General features: G+C 38.1%; 1 non-coding gene across 1 annotated transcript; it reads right to left on the bottom strand.

Moving 5' to 3' along the window:
• Nucleotides 1–766: 766 nt before the first annotated feature.
• Trnas-gcu lies at nucleotides 767–848 on the bottom strand. The gene has a single exon. It is a non-coding gene; the product is annotated as a tRNA-Ser (tRNA).
• Between the last annotated feature and the right edge of the window lie 13159 nt (nucleotides 849–14007).

The following is a 14007-nucleotide window of genomic DNA, read 5'->3' as shown; positions in this document are numbered from 1 at the left end:
CTTTGACCGATATTTGACAACGGCGACCAATCATTACCGTTTTTACATTAAGGGCACACGGGGCACGTGCCCAGTTCTCCCATCCTGAGAGGGTCCCGAAGAACCAACAATTTCTCTCACACGATTACTGCTATGTATATTTTTAAAATTGCCTTATTGTAGAAAATTACTAACATATTTATCAAAAAGCTAGGGACTAAGCTAGATAGTCGATAATAAAAGTTGAAAACTAATAAATGTGCTCTCCATGAAAGAAATAGAAATGCTATGCCTAATGCCATAAGATTGACCCACCAATCAAATCCCTAAGAATTTACGTATACTTGAAAAATAAAATGTTTCATTGTTATTTTATTAAATATTTTGGTACTAGATATTTAATTTTAATAAATATCAAGCAAAAGAGCCCCAAATTGCTTGAGACGGCTCTGCGACCAAGCATGAGAAATAGCTTATTGCTTAAGAATAATACTCGTTCTGTATACCTCACAATTTAGAATACCACGAGCTATCTAGGCCTGATTGAGATCTGACGCAGGACCGAACAGGCTATGCGTTCTTTCGAAATCACGGTAGTTTTTTTTATAATGCTCGGCTTGGCCTAAACTTTTATATGAAACTGTTTTTCTTAAAGAATAATAATTATTACAATAAATAATAATAAACTTTCTTCAAACCTATTAATAATTATTGTCTCGAAATAAATTATATTATAATTATAAACAAGTAAATATATTTACTTTGAATATAATTAACAAAAACTTATCGACGAGGATGGGATTCGAACCCACGCGTGCAGAGCACATTGGATTAGCAGTCCAACGCCTTAACCACTCGGCCACCTCGTCGCTTGTGAGCAGACGCAAATATTATAATTACATATAAAGATATGTTCAATATTCAATGTATTTCCAATAATAATATAAATCTTTAAATCTTTTTAATTTATTATAAGACGTCTTCCCGTATTCATAACAATACACCAGACAATAACACTAGAATTGAGCAGTATATATATATTTATATTTGGAATATATATATTAAATGATACTATAATTAGTTTTATTAATAATATATTTTTACTTACAGTTTTATTATTTAATCATAAAAATTAAAATACATGTATATGAAAGAAAAGCACATGATTTATCGAACTACGAAAATAACAGTATTATTGTTTATTAAGGAACACTTGTCGTGCCATCTATTGGAAGTTCTTAAGACTACGTGCAGTAGTAAATTAGGTCTTGTTTTGTCTTTTTTTTAAATTATTTGTTTAGATTTATTTAAAACTATTAGTATAATATGTATAAGCGTCATTCAATATAAATGCTTAGTTTAAAATCTTCTTCACTATTATTCGTACAGTGACATTTCTAAATGTAATATAAGAACAGCGACATCTATGTTAAATATTGAAAAGCTGCTTGTTCCAATAATTAGTTCCTAAATTTCTCACCAGTTGTTGAATTAAAAGTTACTTTTTATTTTGTTTTAGATCTTTTCCACCATTTCAGCATAGAAAATGTTCTATGCTAAAATATATGAAAAAAACTGTGCTTTTTCGCATTTACCTATCGTTGTCAGTGTCTGATTATCTCAAAATATGAACCTGATTTTTTTTTCAACTTGCTACATACAATATTCATTTTTAAATAATACTAGTTAAAAAATTAGCAAAGGCGCCAAAGCAATAAAATATTTTTAATTAGAATTTTATTTTATTTTAAATTTTGAGTATGAGCTAAGTAAAAAAAATAAGATAGAAATGCATATAATATATAAAATAGGATAATATTTTTATTATACTTATTTATAATAAGGTTATTTCCTATTGGCGACTGAGGTTTCTGTTTTTATAATGCTGTGTATAATAGCAGTCTTGCCTAAGATAAATATATGTAGTAGCTATTGGGTGTTGGTCTAACTACTTAAACGTTACTGTGTAATTAAAAGAAATACTGTTTGCAGTATAAGAAATAGCAAATAGACAACTATTAATCTTAACATAAAAATAAAGCTAATGACAAGCTTCATTTTGTGGTTGCTACAGAACACTATTCAGAATTACACCAAGACATTGCCGCGGAACAAAAACAAATAGAAAAACGAACAAAGGAACTGGTTTACTTGAAAAAAAAAGGCGCGTTAATTAAAACATCAAGAAGTCTGTTAAAGTTATAAAGCTACATAAGTTAATTGCAATCCATTTGATAATATTAATTAAACTGCTATCAGAAGCAGGCTGACTCGTCGGAGTCTAGACGAGGCTTCTCATTGGAATTGCTTTGGTACACATTACATTGATTTGTGCGACCGACCGTCTCGAGCTCTGCGCTGAGAACGTGGGTATGTGGAAACAAAGGATTTATAACCACGTTTATTTTCTTTGTAAAACCCACAAACGACTATATACGCTTGCAATGAAACAATGTAAGAGCGTACACTTTTACTACCTTTAAAAAAAGCTTTGAATGATTAAGGTCCGTTAGCCAAGGGGCAATGTACCTAATCAGAATAATATTGTAAGAATTATGTTTTGTAATCCGTTAGATGTGGAACTTTCCTAATGCCTTACTGAATTGTACTGTTATTATAGTGCATATTTTCAGAGGTCTAGCTTAAATCTTAATATATGAATTCGGAGTTTCGTTTTCAAAGCAACGCTGCAAAAAGGATTATTTCATTGGATATATCTACAAATTTTCTTTAGAAAACTCATTGAAATCATCCTATCTGTTGTACGTACGACGTTGGGTCGGGTAGCTACTGTCCCATAAGTCGGTACACGTTCAATAGGCATTAGTATCTAATTGTTTTAAAGAAAAGTAGAATCATATCTGTGTTACAGCGAAGCCTCAGAAGTGCACAGACTTAGCTTGCAAACAGTATTGGCGGGTAAAACATCGTCGGAAGGTCTTCGCACTCGGTAAATTTTACAGGATTAAGAAAACATCTCACATTACATTCGATTTACGGTTTCTTTGACTGACTGAATGGCATTCGCTTATCTTGTTCTTTTTTTTTTCAAGAATTATTTATTTTACGTAATTTTATTCGTGTCACATGCGTTTACATTTTAAAGAAAATTACTAAATAATATTATTCTTCCCTAAATATTAAAGGCTTAGAAGGATGTGTTGCATAATTTTGGTTTAAATTTTAATCCAAAATTTACATGAAGTATTGAAATTCATAATCAAAATAAATATAGTATTTTGGAATATAGTTACGAAGAGATCATCGTTTTCGAATTTTATAAAAGGGAAATTTTATTAACACTTACCACGCAATTTTCTTAACTTCGAGAAAAATCCTGACAAAGGAGCAACTACATCTTATAATATCCTGTGGAATATCGATGAGGAAGTCTGCCTAAGAGATTATCCTCTCACGAGATTGAGTCCCCACTTCCGAGCTTCCAGACGTGAAATATAATAGTCTACAGCTTGTAGATTACCAGACCGACTAAAAATCTTTCATTTTTAAAGTCTACGTTCAAAATAATGTTTTGCATTATCAGATTCGTATTGAAATAATTTATCTACAATATTGACAACGTAATAATTATACTAAATTCGCGTTGACACTTTATTAACTCCATATATTTCATACGATTAGAAATTTGACAAATGCGTTTATCTTGTTTTTGATAGTCAAATGTTTCATTTTGTTTCGGAATTTCGACTAGGTTAATATCAACTAAAGTTGACATCCAAAAGGTCATATATACCTCTTTATTCGTCGGCTATTGTAACATTTAACATTGAAACTATTTAATTATCATTTATTTCTCGTTAATGTTGGAGTTTTAACATAATATGTCAGGGCAATATAAAATTATTATGCATATTGTTCATCTGTTTTAACGTTTCCATTCGTATTTGAAATATTTAAAATTCTACACGCGAACATAGAGAAGCTATTGAGCCTTCAATAAATTCACATTGGCATTAGTGGTTCAATATGGATGCAGGAAAATCGTCTGCAGGACGGAAATGTGCGGCCAACCGCGGTATGGTAAGTGAAAACGGATTACTGCGACAACTACCTACGTATTATATTATGAACTATTTTAATGTGTCATGCTGTACATATGAAATCAAATATATACAATTTTTCTAAGAATAAATATAATTTCATAATCACTTTTTAAACAATCAATCATTTTTAAAACCAAAATGAATTTGGAAAGTCTACCTACTCGATTAAAGTATATTTTGATTTGGCTTTGACTTAAAGTATATCTTACAAACGGTTCGGGGCTTAAAACTGCTAAGAAAAGCGGACAAAGCTTCGAAATTTACTACTTTTTCTTTTTTTTTTTTTTTTTTTTTTTTTTGTCATAAGGTGGCAAACGAGCAGGAGGCTCACCTGATGGAAAGTGACTACCACCGCCCATGGACATCTGCAACACCGGGGGGCTTGCAGGTGCGTTGCCGGCCTTTCAGGAAAGAGTACGCTCTTTTCTTGAAGGTTCCCAAGTCGTATCGGTTCGGAAAAATCGCCGGCGAAAGCTGGTTCCACAGAGTGGTTGTGCGAGGCAGAAAATGTCTTAAAAATCGCGCTGTTGTGGATTTTCGGACATCTAGGTGGTGCGGGTGATATTTGGAATTTTGACGAGATGTCCGAAGGTGAAATTCAGCAGCCGGGATTAATCCGAACAATTCCTCGGAACATTCCCCGTGATAAATTCTGTAGAAGATGCAGAGCGATCCAACATCTCTACGCAAAGCCAAAGGATCAAGCAGATCGGAAAGGGCTTGATCGTCGATAATTCGAGCCGCTCTACGTTGGATACGGTCAAATGGAAGGAGCTGGTACTGGGGAGCACCCGCCCAGAGGTGAGAGCAGTATTCCATGTGAGGCCGAATTTGCGCCTTGTATAGTCTTAGACGATGGGCCGACGTGAAATACTGTCTTGCCTTGCTGAGCACACCAAGCTTTTTTGATGCCAATTTGGCTTTGCCTTCCAATTGACCGCGGAACTGAACGAGACTCGAAACATCAACGCCAAGTATTCCGATACTAGCTGTAGCGGCTAACGGAATGTTCTCGAATCGTGGAGATACGACAAATGGTGTTTTTTTAGCAGTTAACGCGCAAACTTGCGTCTTTTTGGGGTTGAAGTGAACTAGGTTTAGCCGACCCCAATTCGAGACTTTGTTTAACGAAGACTCGATTTCAGATACAAGTTTGTTCCGGTTTTCTTCGACGTTTTCCCGAGAAATATTAGCACGGCCGGTGTATGAGGTGTCTACGGTGCTGTCGTCTGCATAGCAATGAATGTTACTGATTTGCAACAAGTCATTGATATGCAGAAGAAACAGAGTGGGTGATAGAACGCAGCCTTGTGGAACACCAGCATTGACGAATTTTAAGTCAGAGCATGCACCGTCGACAACGACCTTGATGCTCCGATCTGCCAAAAAACTGGTAATCCAATTGCATAATTTCCCGGGAAGCCCATAGGAAGGAAGCTTCGAAAGAAGCGCTTTGTGCCATACGCGATCGAAGGCCTTCGCTATGTCCAGACTGGCTGCTAATGCCTCCCCTTTGCTCTCAACTGCTTCCGCCCATCTATGAGTAAGGTAAACTAGAAGATCACCGGCTGAGCGACCCCGACGGAAACCGTACTGGCGGTCGCTAATCAGCTGGTACTCCTCTAGGTACCGCAGGAGCTGGCAGTTTATAATGGACTCCATTACCTTGGAGAACAAGGAGGTGATGGCTATAGGCCTATAATTGGACGGGTCTGAGCGGTTGCCCTTTTTAGGGATCGGATGCACCAAAGCAGTCTTCCAGGAGTTCGGGACGACGCCGAATGCATAGGATTGCCGGAAAAGACGCGTTAAGACCGGCGCCAACTCGGGAGCACAAGTCCGTAGCACGATTGGAGGGATGCCATCGGGTCCACTCGACTTATGAATATCCAAGGAAAGAAGTGCTTTACGAACTGCACTTTGCCGGAATTTAACCTCCGGCATCGTGGTATCACACCGCGGGATTGTTGGTGGTGACTTTCCTCGGTCATCCAGAGTCGAGTTCGCTGCGAAGAGAGAGCCTAAAAGATCAGCCTTCTCCTTCGCTGTATGGGCCAATGACTCACCGTCCTTGTGCAGAGATGGTAAGGAAGGCTGACAGAAATTCCCTAAGACAGCCTTGGCGAGAGACCAGAACGCACGTGTTCCTGAAGGGAGGCGCACCAGCCTCTCGCCAATTCTGCCAATGTACTCCGTCTTCGCCTTAGCAATCACGTTTTTGAAGGACCTAGAGGCAGAGTTATATTCCTTTCTGATTGCGCTGGTATTTACATCACGAGACGCTGATGCGTTAGCCCAGTCTTGGTAGCGTTCCCATTTTCTGCGTGAAGCCGTTTTGCAGAAACGACCAAACCAGGGCTGGGACTTGCCACCAATGGGGACCGCAGAATACGGAATGAATAGTTCCATACCCTGAAGTACCACATCGGCAACAGAGTCAGCAACAACACTCGGATCATCCGGCGAGAAACAAACCTGCCCCCATGGGTAGGATGCAAAGAAGGACCGCATCCCATCCCAATCTGCTGACCTGTAGTGCCACACGCGGCGGCAGCCCACGAAACGAGGTCGTGAGTAACGCGCAACCGGCACTGTACTTCGGACGAGACAGTGGTCCGACGAGCCCAGAGGGGGTTCGACGATAACCTGGTAGCCATCCGGATGGGAAGTCAGCAGAAGGTCCAACAGGGAAGGTGTATGATCCTCCACGTCTGGTATTCGCGTTGGCGAGGGGACTAGTTGTGTCAAATCATATGCTAAAGCGAAGTCGAGAACAGATCTACCCGCATGATCGGTAGTGCGCGATCCAAGCCATTCGGCATGGTGGGCATTAAAATCGCCAAGAATAACGATCTCTGCGGATGGGATCTGCTGCAGTACGGAATCTGTAGCCATTTGGACGTGCTCAACCAGTCGGTCGGTTTCGGCATTACCGCTATGGGACCTATAAAGGCAAGCGTAGATTCGCGGATGGTCGTCACAATCTACACGCAGCCAGATAATTGATAGGTCCTGTCCTTCAAGGCTGCCGAGGCGTCGAGAGCAGATATCATCTCTGACGTAAACGCACACCCCAGCTCGTGGTACAAAGGAATGTTCCAATTTATACCCGGGGTAGGAAAGAAAAGTCGTATCGGCAGGAGAAGATATCTGAGTCTCGGTAAGAAAGAGCAAGGCCGGCTTCGCCGTCTCAAGGTGAAAGTGGACGGCGTTCAAGTTCGAGTTGAGTCCCCTTATGTTGCAGAAGTCCACAGTGAGGGTGGTAGGGGTTGCCTTATGATGCCTGCTCCGCTTGCCCCGAACAGTGGCGAGCGCAAAATTGCCCCCCCCAGAATTCGGAGGGCAGCCTGGGCATCCCTGCTCAGGTGGTGTATGTCCTGAGCATGGATGCCCAGAGAGGGATTCTCCACCGCAGTCGCTGATGGTACCCTCCTGGGGTAATGTAACCAAATTCTGCACAACCATCATGTTTAAGGGGGGGGGGGGGGGTATCGGGCCTCCGGTACTCTCACATACCAGACGAAACGCGGTAACATAGCTACCACTTCACGCCGATTTTAAGTGAGAGAGTGGTACTTCCCCGGGCGTGCCGGCCCATTCGGCTGCAACCCGAAGGTATGCAGTGTGGCACTACCACTTACAAATTCTTATATCGATAATCGTTATAGCCCAAAGTTAAAGTTAAAAGTATTATCGAATATTGACTGAACGAATAGATTGATTGAATGAAACAGGAAAAGGAAATACGTACCAATAAGCTGTAATATCAATCATCAACTAAGTAAGTACTTCATTATCTTTGATTGCTGTATATCATATACCCAAGTTATAAACATCTAGCTAGCGCGATTCAGAAACGTAAATAATTCAATTAGCGCCATCTATTGGTACCGGATTGCACAATTATATAGATACTCTTTAAACTCAGAATCATCGGTTTAAATTCGTGCCTTGTACCAATTGAGCCATTGCGGCTTTTGACCCTGGCCTTTCAGGTCAAAAGGACTGGGGCGTTAGTCGCGGCTACCGGTGAGGAAATACCCGGTTACGAGGTATTCCCCAAGGACCCAGAGTGACTTTTAGGTCAGTCAGGAAGAACTGTACTAGTAATTTGTTTTTCTTTAGTATATTTTTAGTATAATGAATACTTTTACTTGCAAGTTTTATCAACTGAGACTAGTCTAGTATGTATTACAGTTCAGTGGCTCGGCGCTGAGATTGGAAGCAGTGACATGAAATATTATATTTTGTCGTGAATTTAATAAAAATGTGAATCAACTGGTGCATTACCAGCCAGCTTCACTAGGCCTCTATAAAATTATAACAATTTGTCTTTTATTTTAGCAAATAATAATCGTTGTAATGATGTCCAATTCTATTGTACATCGTTACAACGATTGTCGTCGAAGAAAACCGGAACAAACTTGTGTCTGAAATCGAGTCTTCTTTGAACAAAGTCTCGAACTGGGGTCGGCTAAACCTAGTCTATTTCAACCCCAAAAAGACGCAAGTTTGCGCGTTAACTGCTAAAAAAACACCATTTGTCGTATCTCCACGATTCGAGAACATTCCGTTAGCCGCCACAGCTAGTATCGGAATATTTGGCGTCGATGTTTCGAGTCTCATTCAGTTCCGCGGTCAATTGGAAGGCAAAGCCAAATTGGTATCAAAAAGCTCGGTGTGCTCAGCAAGGCAAGACAGTATTTCACGTCGGCCCATCGTATAAGACTATCCCATCAAAAACATAATGTAAAAATGAGAGCCAAGTTAAATATTATGATATATACCTTGGTTGTTGACTTCAACGACAAAAGAAGTGAGATCTAAATTTTTGCCAAGTTAAATAGCCCTTTTGAAATTTATTTATAACTACATAAAATAGCATTTCTTCTTATAACTTGGGATAATATATTGTTGCCTAAGGTCTGACTTGGCTAGTTCTTATATGTTTATAAACACAACTTGTAGTTTGTGTTTAGAATAACAAATTATAACTCAGAACATCTAAGAAGAATGGAGGACAGCTCAGTATTGCTTAGTTAGTATATACGTACATTAAGAGCTGTGATGGTCCAGTCACTAGAAAACATTAATCTTAACCAGATATTGCGAGTTCATATCTAGACAAGTACCATTGAATATTTGCGTGCTTAATTTGTGTTTATAATTCATTTGTAAAGGCTTAGAACTTACGAAGGCTATAATATAATTCTTATATGAGAACTAGCCAAGTCAGACCTTAGGCAACAATATATTATCCCAAGTTATAAGAAGAAATGCTATTTTATGTAGTTATAAATAAATTTCAAAAGGGCTATTTAACTTGGCAAAAATTTAGATCTCACTTCTTTTGTCGTTGAAGTCAACAACCAAGGTATATATCATAATATTTAACTTGGCTCTCATTTTTACATTTATGTTTTTGATGGGATATCACTACTTTTTGTATATAAATTATTAATAGGTACTTATTAATAACAAAATTAATACCAAATGGTTTTTGTTAAGCTATTCTATTTTCCTACGTTTACGGGGTATAATTGTCTTTTTTTTGATACGTTCTTATTTTTCTTGTAGGTACCTCTGAAATGTTCGAGTGAATTGCCCATTCAGTGTCCGGATTTTTTTTTACGCGTTTTCTGTTTATACTTAATTTGGCCAAGTAGGGGTGGTATAACGTGCGCAGACGGTTGTACTCTACAATAGAGCTCTCTTGTGTCTTGATTTGAATTGGACCTAAATTGATAAGATGTACTCCATCTGAGGTTTTAACTCTAGAGAGGCCAACGTAAGCCTGCTCTTTACTTAATATAGAGGAGCCTATGTCGAAAAGAGCACCGTCAAGGCGAAGGCCTTGTAATTTGTGTATAATAGTAGAATATGCTAAGCAAATAGAGAATTATTTCCTTTGAACATATATGTACATTACTTAATATCTGTAACTTGGTTTTGACTTCTAGTTCGCAAATTAAATTATGTTTAAATTGAATTGTTATTTTACGTGCGCTATTGCTGTTATCGACGTCCCCAATGTACCTTCTCTATTTTTCCATTGGACCCATTCATCAGTCCTTTGCTGACATCAGCATGCTTGCTCGATACTGTTCTTCCAAGCAATAAGGATCCCCGTTTGTAGCGCTAGAGTACAAACTTAAATCATTCCAGTTACGATATACATACTCTACTACAATCTCACGAAACCTTTTTTATTGTTGTGTACTAGTATACTCAAACAAAAAATATGCAGTCGAATAGACTAGGCAGTTTCCATCGGAAGGTATTGAAATAATTCTTATGAGCGCGGTTGCCACTCGCTCAGACACGTCCGCGTTAAGGTTTAATCGCAACGCTCCTAACCCGCTGCTCCGGCGTCGCGTCGCGCGCCGTGTACCGAAATGCCTATTATTATTATTTTTTTAAGTATAATTATTTGGCACCATTGATGTGCGCTAAATGCTAGTTAATAACGTAATAAATACGAAAGTCGGCTATACTCATAAGTACTAAAACGGAAATATTTGGATTTAAAAAACTTAAGGGTGGTATTCAACTTGTTATATATTCACGTGAAGACCTTAAAATCCACTTGAAGACCGGCTGTCATAAGTTTTGATTGCTGGTTCTTACATCATTTTTTTATTATTACAGTTATTACAGGAACTAAGTATATAAGTGTTCCTATAGACCCAATAAAATGAAAAATTATAATAAAATGATAAAAAATTACCAGTTTCAGATTTTTTCCTTTATATTGGCCTAATTATCTACCTGCATGCCAAATTTGAACTTTCTAGGTCACCTGGAAGTAGGATATAGTTTTGATCTATAGGTCAGTCAGTGATAAAAATGACGATTTTTAGACGTTAATATCTAAATAACCATTTGAGATGCGTTTATGAAATTTGGAACACATATGTATCTCGCGAGTCTTAATATATGAGCCAAATTTGACACATCTATGTCAAATAGTTTTTGAGTTATGAGGAGGTCAAAAGTGGCTCCAAATGGTTCGTGTAATATTACACACGGTGCTACTAGCCAGTTCTGTTACTAGAACTTGGCTGACACGCTACCGCGTGTCTAGATACAAGGCGCAAATTCGGCCTCACATGGAATACTGCTCTCACCTCTGGGCGGGTGCTCCCCAGTACCAGCTTCTTCCATTTGACCGTATCCAACGTAGAGCGGCTCGAATTATCGACGATCAAGCCCTTTCCGATCTGCTTGATCCTTTGGCTTTGCGTAGAGATGTTGGATCGCTCTGCATCTTCTACAGAATTTATCACGGGGAATGTTCCGAGGAATTGTTCGGATTAATCCCGGCTGCTGAATTTCACCTTCGAACATCTCGTCAAAATTCCAAATATCACCCGCACCACCTAGATGTCCGAAAATCCACAACAGCGCGATTTTTAAGACATTTTCTGCCTCGCACAACCACTCTGTGGAACCAGCTTTCGCCGGCGGTTTTTCCGAACCGATACGACTTTGGAACCTTCAAGAAAAGAGCGTACTCTTTCCTGAAAGGCCGGCAACGCACCTGCAAGCCCCCCGGTGTTGCAGATGTCCATGGGCGGTGGTAGTCACTTTCCATCAGGTGAGCCTCCTGCTTGTTTGCCACCTTTTGACATAAAAAAAAAAAAACATTCGACTTATATTGCATTTTTTTAATTAAGTTCAGACGTTCGAGTAGTATTAAGTAACAAACATCCAAACACTAATGAATAAGGAGGATAAACGAGAATTTTATTAAATAAAAATCTATTTGTTCCGGAACAGTGTTGCCACTGTCTAAAATACAAAAATCTGACTCCGCATTAAATTACGCTGGACGCTATTTTGCCTACGGCTTTCAATTAGCTAGTACGCCTAAAAGTCCAGATTATTTAAAGCCAGACTTTTTAAAAGCTACATGCTCATTTTTTAAACTGAACATACGTTTTTTGTATATGGAATTGACTATTGCCAGGCTCATCTGTCGACTACGTCATACTCAGTGTAATATACTGACAAAAAGCGTAACAAAACAAAGGTACACAGATCGGACACGGAAATATTTGTCTAGACACGATTGACAGACGTTTACACAAATCTCAAAGTTAAAAAAAAGCCTTAGAATATAATTTCAGAATTTTAATTAATTAATTTCATTAACTGAACTGATGTTCCTTGTGCAAGTAAATCAAATGTGTTTCTTCTTTTTTTAAAAAGTTGAGTATTGTTTAGTAATTAATTCAGCCAATAATGAATCACATTGTTTCAAGTTTATGGTCCTAAAAATGAATAATATTCCAGTCCTTACTACTTCAATTTCTTATTCATAATCACAAAGTAACGAGGATCATATAGTTATGAGCTACGACGAAGGGGGCGGTGGCTCCGGCTAGGGCTGTAAGCCAGCATCACGCGGTCGATGTCCGCGCTCATCCCATACTCCCCATTACCACGAGCCGCATTTCAACACGTACAATTAAATGACAATTTTCAATTAAGCAGTCGGTCGACGCGGTAGTTTCAAAATGTTTCATTAATTACATAAAATTAATATTTTAAAAATAATAATATTAACAATATTTTCCTTACAATAGCATCCGTAACCTTGTGTTATTTGATCCGTCATTTTTATTATAATCACGAAGATTCGTACGTTTTAGTGAAGATAATTGTCTTCCATTAAACCGAATTCAGAGCAAAAAATCTTCCAAATTTAAAAACAAATGTAATTAAATTAAACTATTTAGGAAATTGTACATGATTATCGTTTAAAAAAGAGACGAAAATCAAGAGTATATTCACTTATGTATTATATAAAATCTAACAAGAAATACGTACAGTGCGATTTAGTTCATCAGACTAATTATTTCAGTTGAACAGGACGAGTGTATATCGATATTGTGCAGTCGGGATATCGATTGCACTTCAATCCCCAGCGGTCGGTCATTCTTTCACCCGTGTATTGCAGCGGTGACGATGAAATCAACAACGCGGGTTTTCCGGATATGTTTACCGAATACACAACGTAAATTAATTGGAGTATAGATCGCACACAATTACGGCTAGCAGATGGGTAACTGAGAATTTATTCCTGCGTGAACTAAACGGACGGGTTCCCTGATGTTTTACAAAAACTTATCACACAAGTAAATTTTTACATGATAATTTGTGATAAGGTTTAATTGTATTATAAATAATAAACTAAGCAATGTAAGCTTGATATCAATTGCTTGTCAAATAGATTATTTATAGAACTAGTAGTTTATAAGCAAACGTAGTGTAGGACGTCCTGTGGCGAGGTGGACCGACGATTTAAAAGGATGGATCCTGCCCAGGATAGGGACCCAGGGATATATATAGGGATGGCTTTCGTCCAGCAGTGGACGGCAAAATGTTAAAAAAATATATTTTTGAAAATAAAAAAATTAGAACTATTTCTTTTAAAAACTGTTTGTAAAATTCTGGTTTATTATTTGTTTATTATTACGTGACAGGAGCTCGGATTCAAGGTTCCTATGTTTTCCTCTTCCTGTTACTTGAAGTTTACTCGAGATCGAGTTAAGAAATCTCTTTGCAAAGTCTGTCTAAGTTGAAGTGGTTGTGACTTAAAGGCTAAGTTGTATTCTCAGTTCTTTTGCCCGAGACTCAAAGATCTATCGATTTAATGCAGGAAACTGAAATTCACGGAACGGAGCCATTTATTTGCAATTTTCTTTCGTTGATATGCTCGTTGGAAAGTTTGAATTGAAAAGCATATTACTGCATACAACTTTTACCGTCTACCGTATGTAAAATTGCCATGAATACGAGCGTCTGTCGCACAAAATAACAAACGAGTTTATAGCGTTCGCTCTGAGGGTTTCGTAGCAAACAAAGAACGCTTTAGGCTTATTCTTTTGACTCGCGTTAAAACTATTCTTTAAAGCCATAACGTACATAAACATTTGAAATGCGTAATATATAAAGATTC

This window comes from Vanessa atalanta, chromosome 1 (assembly GCF_905147765.1).
Source record: "Vanessa atalanta chromosome 1, ilVanAtal1.2, whole genome shotgun sequence".
Classification (NCBI taxonomy): domain Eukaryota; kingdom Metazoa; phylum Arthropoda; class Insecta; order Lepidoptera; family Nymphalidae; genus Vanessa; species Vanessa atalanta.
Note: the sequence above shows the minus strand (reverse complement) of the source record. Positions and strands in the feature narration are given on the sequence as shown.